General features: G+C 43.0%; 1 pseudogene; it reads right to left on the reverse strand.

The window, feature by feature from the left end:
* Positions 1-243: 243 nt before the first annotated feature.
* LOC147463754 (uncharacterized) lies at positions 244-7,320 on the reverse strand (annotated as a pseudogene).
* Between the last annotated feature and the right edge of the window lie 235 nt (positions 7,321-7,555).

Genomic DNA, 7,555 nt, shown 5'->3' on the forward strand with positions numbered 1-7,555 from the left:
AAAAAAGCACAACCTGACTTTAAAGTATAATTTGAAGCTGCGGACAGAAAAAAGACTATAGAACAAGCATCATTTTAAGACTAAAACAGACTATGGAGACTGAGAAAACCTAGAGAATTTAAATAAAATTTCACAAAACAATAAGCGATGTATTTTCTTGATACATGGATCAAGTATTTACATCTACAATATCTTCCAACCTAGAGTTGTCCTTCACACATTCTTTGATAAACTCTTTCTACATTACATCAAGGATCCAATATCATTAAGTCTCCTCTGGGTTTCTAGGATAAGAAAAGGTGAGAGCTGATCAGTTACAGTACCATTAAAACACCCCTCCACTATAGCTTTTTGCAGGTCTACTAAGACAGCCCTCTGTGCATGCTTTGCTCGGAGAGTCACCTTCACAAGAACTTTTGGACAAATTCTCACAATATTTCCCACATTGTGACTTACCTCAACATCATGAGCTTCTGTGAGGGAGGCACCGCATACCTAGCTAGGTACGATTGGCAGTCCCCTACCCCCAATCGTACCTAGCTAGGTATGTGGTGCCTCTCGAGCAGAAGCTCATGATGTTATGCATTGTATGAAAAACAATGAGAAAGACTCCGTTTTCCTACATGAGAAAATTTCTAAATCTTCTTGTGTCAAGCTCGTTGGCCTCTTCTGTTGTGCACATGTACCGTTCTTGCAAGAAGAAGATCTCTGTTGTCCTCAAAACAAAATAAATTTCTACTGTGATAGGTGCATCCAGTAAAGCTAGGTACCTGTAAAAACCATTGGAAAAGTATCTCTGAAAATAGGACAGGTTTCCAATCTTTATTGCTTGACCATTCTCTGAATCCTCTTGTGATACAATATATGTGTGCTGAATAACAAGAGTCAACATCCGATCTTGTGTATTCGGCGTGTGTATTCTTGTGCGTGTGTATTTGTTTGTGTGCTTTAAGAATGTTGAGTCTTCTGCGTGTGTATTATTTATATCACAAAAAGTTATGGACAAATTCTCACAATAATTCTCACATTGTGACTTACCTCAACATCATGAGCTTCTGTGAGGGAGGCACCGCATACCTAGCTAGGTACGATTGGGGGCAAGGGATCGCCGGCCCGGGGGTGGGGCCGGTGGTCCCCTGCCCCCAATTGTACCTAGCTAGGTATGCGGTGCCTCTCGAGCAGGAGCTCATGATGTTATGTATTGTATGAAAAATACTGAAAAAGACTCTGCTTTCCTACATGATAAATTTTCTAAATCTTCTTGTGTATGCGTTTGAACGTTTGAGTATTCTGCGTGTTCGTATGCGTTTGCGTGTGTATTTATATGCGTTTGTTGAACGTTGAGTATTCTGCGTGTCTATTTGTGCGTCTGTTGAACGTTGAGTCTTCGGCATGTGTGTTTGTGTGCGTTTCCTGATTTTGATTTCCTAGCAAAAAAAAGCAAGGGACCAAAATACTCCTCTAATTTGTGGAAATTCTTGAAATACCCCTCGAATTTCAAGAATTTCTAAAATACCCCAAATATTTTATCACAAAATGCCCATCAAATTTTCCAAAATTCTCAAAATATCTCTGGTTGTGAGATTAAATTTTTCCAAAGATGAAAAAAATTGTATCTTTCATAAGAGACTGATTGTCTATCAATACAAGATACTAAAACTAGGCTGATTGGTCATTGTGAGATGAGTTTATATAGACTCTCTATGAAGTGTTTTGACATATTTTGGCCTGTGTTTGAGTTAGTTATGTGGGCTTTCGAGATGAATTGATTCATTACTTTGAAATATAATTGTCCTTTTTCATGAGGTAATCTGTGACAAATTACATGCTAAGCACTAAAGAACGGATCTAGATTTTTAGAAAAGAATAAAGAACTAAAAATCTTGAATAATCCAACCAAAATAGATACAATGGTATTTTGGATTTTTAAAATTTGCGGGGTATTTTGGGAATTTCCACAAATTAGAGGGGTAGTTTGGTAATTTATCCAAAAAACTAACTAGTTTAAGCCTCTATCTTTTACTTAAAGAGAGAGAAAAAGCATGAACATACGAAAAGCTAATAGAGCGTTTATCTTTCACTTAAGAGAAAGCGTACGTTTTGAAATTTGTTGATTTCCAAGCAAAAAAGCCAACTAAGTGTACATCTATACTATATATGAAGCAGCCTAAATTTTTCAAGGAAGGAGAGACCCTCCATGTGTCACTCACTGGTTCACTTAAAAAAAAACCTCTCTAAAATGCAAAAGATAGAGTAAGGCTATGGTCACGCGAAGCTTAGTTTTCCATAAGTTGAGCCGGCAAGGTCTGACGCGATGCAGCTTTTTGCAGGCATCCAGCGGCATAGTAGGCTAACTATGCCTAAAAAGGTATAGTCACACAACTATGCCCACCAACTGCCGATCAGTGCCATCTTTCTCTCTCCTGCTTGCGCTTTGTTGTTCCTCTCTCTACCTGCTGTTGCCTGTAGTAGACGGCCCTCGCGTTGAGCTCCTGCCAGAGGATGTCAGGGCTTAGTTTTAACTAAGCCTCGCGTGACCATGACCTAAGATTGTAAGAAATAACAAGCAGCTTTTTAGCTTTTGTCAGAATGTAAAATCAAAAGAATTTCTTTTTCTTTAGTAGTAGAAATGGTTTCTATACTATAGATAATGTAGCTTAAAATTTTAAAGGAAGGAGAGGGCCTCCATGTGTCACTCCCTGCTTCACTCAAAAAAAACTTTGCAAAACATCTAATCTAAAATGGAAAAGTGAAGGGTAAGATTGTCTTTTTTTTTTTTTTTCAAAACTCACAATTGTGAGTGAATTATATTGAACAGCCCAAAAATTATAAGATCTTGTCATGCTCTTGTTGAGCCATGACACCATCGAGGGACTATAATTACATCGGCTATTAGGGTAGCCACCCCCACCAACCCGCCGCCTCCTCCTCGATACACAAGGTCCATAAACTTGTCCTTATGAGAGCTTTTATTTACCGATGGCCAAGATTTTCCCTTGTCCTAGGCATTCCATCTGCTGACAACAAGGCACAAGTAGTCATAGACCAATCCTCCGAGTGTTTCTTGTGCCCGAGCATCCATATTAGCACTTTGCTTTCTTGAGTTATTTCTGCGAAGCTTGCCACCTCAAAACCTCCTTCAAACACACGGTGGTTCCTTGTCTGCCATACATTATGTGAGAAGAAGTATCTGACGATTTGAGTGCTAACGAGGAGGGCATGACTACCTGAATACTTCCCTCCAAGGAATAGGTCAATCTTGAAGAAACTAATTTTCCATGTTCTTTGGATCCACTTTCCCTGCGAGGCCTTTAATAGTTGGGCAGTCCATGAATAGGTGGGCCAGATCTTCACTAGCCATCCTGCACAACAAGCATCGATATGACCCAATCTTCACCCCCGTTGGCAAAGCCCCCCAAATTACCTTCCATAGAAAGACCTTCATGTGCTGCGGAATCTTTGGCTTCCATATGTTCTCCATTACTTGCTCCCACCTTTTCTCCGGCCATTGCTTTTTCCATTGCTTGTTAAGGGGGCTAGACCAATTCTTCTTATGCATCATTGTCTGATAAATGCTTTTAGGATGAGGTTTCCATAATAGACTGCTTCCGGGCCATTTCCAAGCATTCCAGTCAAACTCCGAATCACAGATTGGCATCACTAAATTGTCAAGCTCCTTCATCACTTTGTGGACAAGCAAGACCTCCAAGCTATTGAGTTGGTATTGGGTAACCAGAAGGTCAATGGTTTTCCAACTCTTGTTGCCACTGTCCCAGAAGTGCCCAACTCGCTTCAGACCCTTATTATTCAGTTTCCTGGCTATCTCAATCCAATAGGGAGTTTGTGGCGGATCTACAACTTTGGACACCCAGGGGGACCAATACAAAATGGAGTTCTTGAAGTATCTGACTTCTTCCCCCCACTTTAAGACTCCTGCTACTCTATTGCATTTTCTTATCAATTACCCTGAGCTGCCCCCTAGTCTTAAGGTAGACCACGCCGGGGCTAACACTTTGTCATGAACCTCCACCCCTCTCCACTTTCCACCATCCGAGCCAAGTTTAGATGCTTCTATCATATCTCTGACCATGACAACCCAAACTTGATCTTGTTTAGCCAAGGAAACAACAAACTTGGTGCAACAAGCTTCTGCATGGGCCACAGGGTTGAGAATTCTGAGGCCTCCTTGATTCACCGATCGAGCAACTGATTCCCACCGGGCCCATTGCCATGGCCTGGAGGATTTCCTGTTGTTTTTCCATAAAAACCTTTTTACTGGTTTTAAGAATGCTTTCCAGTGACACTTAGCCATCTTGAGAAGCGGGCTAGTGAAGGCAATATAAGGAATCATAAAAGCATTCATCACTTTTATCCGACTTGGGAAGGGGAGAAGAGCATACTCCCACCTACTCATTTTTGTTTTGGTTTTTTCAAGCACCCTCAAATCTTTGCTTGTGAGTTATGTCCACCCCCAAGGGGGCTCCCAGATGTCTGAATATATGCCCTTTTGTGACAATATCCCCCGACCAGACAGTAGGGTCAAATGAGTCATTTTCCGATAAGGAGGTCAGCCTTGACTTCTCTATATTACATTCGGACCCTGAAGCTATTGAGAATATTTGTACAATCTCCAGAGATTTTCTGATGACTTGGGGGCACGCCTTCAAGAAGAGGAGAGAATGGTGTGCAAAAAGTTTTCCTAGGAGTTGGCTGTTACCTGGCAAAGCAAGGCCTTGCAACTCCCCTCGTTCCGCACTAGCTTCAAGCGTCGTGATTAAAGGATGTGATCCTATGGCGAAAAGTAGGGGGGCCAGAGGACATCCCTGCTTAATAGACCTTTTGACCTCAAAGGAGCCCACAATTCTATCGTTGAATAGGAGCTCTGACTGGCTTCCAGCCCCCAACACGTGTACCAACCGACATAGGCAAGTCCCAAAGCCCAGAGCTTCCATGATGGCTTCTATACATGTCCATGTTATTCTATCATAAGCCTTGTCCAGGTCCAACTGCAGCAGAATGCACTCCTGCTTTGTGACAGTTGCGTATTCGATGCCCACCATTGCTGCCAAGATGTTATCGTAAATGGACCTTCCTTTATGAACCCATGTTGATGGGGACATATGATTTTGGTTAGTAAGGGGGCTAGTATGAGGGCTACTGTTTTAGCTATAAATTTGTAGGCCACCGACATCATCGTTATAGGGCGCCAATGTTTTAGTTGAGAACAACAAATCTGTTTTGGGATGGGTTTGATAAGCCCTCTCTTTACACTTACCTCCAATGACCCTTCGACCATGGCTTTATTGGCCAATCTTATGATTGGGGCCTTGAGATCATCCCAAAATTCTCTATAGAATTCCACTATCATCCCATCCCAACCAGGGTAATTTTCCTTGCCAAGGGCTTGCATTGCTAGTGAACATTCGTCTTCGGAGAATGCCCGTTCCAAGCAGTTAGCTTTTGAGTGGGGAATTTCCTTCTTGACACTCTGCAGTAAGGTCCCTCTGGCTTCTTCCACTTCCTGGGACTTGATCTCTAGCCGTCCAATGATTTGACTAAGATAGCTCAACATCAGACTAGCCATCTCATCCTGGTTATGAACTGCTGTCCCTTTCTCATCATAGAGCGAGCGGACGTGGCCCCGAATCTTCTTGATTTTTAAAGCCCTAAAAAACTGAGTTTGATTGGAGGCTTCAGGTTGAATGAAAGTCTCCCTCAAGAGAAGCCTTGACTTTCTGATATCTTCTAACTGCTCATTATCAAGGTTAGATTTGGCTTCAAGCCAATGTTTGTGCTCCTAGCATGCCCATTGGCTTTTATTGAGGTAAGCAACTGTACCTCCGCTGTCAGATGCAGAAGGTGTACTTCCCTAGCTTTCTTGAATCGGGGCCCGAGGTTTTGATTGCTTTCTGGATGCTCCAAGAAAAGAGGTCCCATGCATTGTGTTTGTTGAGGTCAACATCTTTTTTGAGCTTATCCAGTGCTTTCTTGGTTAGATTCCTGAAAAGAGGGTCTTTAAATAGGTGTGCCCCTGTTACTAATAGTTTTTCTTCACCTCTTGGGCTCTGATCCTCCCCTTTATTCTTCTTAAAATGTATGTGCAGAGGAATGTGATCCGAAAGGCTTTTTGTTCGGACTACCTTCATCTCTATCAACGACGGTATCCAGTCAGCTTGGTGTGAACAATAGCATCTGTCCAGCCTGGAGGCAGTGCGGGCATACTGGAGGCTTGTGTAGGTGAAACCAAGCATGTTGTTCCATGGGCCCATTTCCCATAAGTCAATCATCGCCCACTTTTCGCACAAACTTTGCCATTTAGACCTTTTCGATCCAGCCAGCATACTAGAGGATCCTGTTCTATCCCTACTCTTTTCTACCATATTGAAGTCACCAACCAACAGCCACTCCCCTTCAATAGGAGTATCCCTAAGATGCATCCATAGTTTAGCTCTTTCTTTTGCTTTGCAAGGGCCGTACACATTCACAAGGCTGAAGGGATGCCCTTCCCATCTGATTCTAATCCCCAAGATTCTGTCGGATGGGTGGTTAAGAACCAACTTCGGCTCCAATTCTCTGTCCGCAATGCTGAGGACACCACTAAAACCATTACTTCCTTCTCCATAGAATATCGGTTTCTTTCTTAGAACCTGTTTTATGGGCATCTAAGTGGTGTTCTTGGATGGCCCAGCAATTGGCTGTCTTCTCCTTTTTATTTCCTCCCAGAAAAGGGTTCTCTTTTTACGGGTTTTCAACCCCTTTACATTCCAAGATTGGATAGTGAGAGACTCCATCATTAATGGGGGGTTCATTGGGATAGAGGAACAAATTCTTCAGCATCCGAATCATTCCCCCCCCCCCCCCCCCCCCCCCCCCCCCTCCTCTCCTTGGTCACAGGAGAATCCAGGGGTTCTAAGTCAGGGGATTTCTTTTCTTGCAGTGCTGCAAATGGATTGTGCAATGGGACAGTGAATCCCCCTCCTCTCAAAGGGGTGGAGGATGAATTAGATCCTTTCACCTCAAGTGTTCTCACGACTTGAAGCACTTTGGAGTCTGTTGCCAGTGCCTTCACTCTTCTGGCTCTTTTCAGACCAAGGACTTGGACAACCGTCACCATGTCACTGTCATAAATTTGGGGGTAGCAGCGGGAGTAATGATCCTATTATTATTGCCTGCACCTTCAGAAGTTCGTTGTATGGGAATCAATTCCTCCTCAATCTTATCCTGCATCTTAATATCCATTTTGTCACATACCATACCTCCTTTATCCTTCTCTGCATTTACCCCTTCGTTACTGCCTCCTTGCTTCTCCAGCCCTTCCATCGGGGATTCCATTTTACTGGGGTCCTGTGCTGTCGGAGCTACAGTGTCATTAGACTTCAAGGAGAAGTCCTTGGCGAAGTGTCCAAAGTTGTTGCATTCAAAACATGCCCCAAAGTATGTTCCAAAGTTTAGCGGAATAGTAACTAGCCCTGCTCCGACATTGATTACCATGCTCTTTGGTGGCGTTTTAGACACATCCCAGCCTATACAAACCCTGTTGTTCCGCCAAACCCTC

This window comes from Adiantum capillus-veneris, chromosome 2, assembly GCF_014529385.1.
Source record: "Adiantum capillus-veneris isolate H3 chromosome 2, ASM1452938v2, whole genome shotgun sequence".
NCBI classification, from domain to species: domain Eukaryota; kingdom Viridiplantae; phylum Streptophyta; class Polypodiopsida; order Polypodiales; family Pteridaceae; genus Adiantum; species Adiantum capillus-veneris.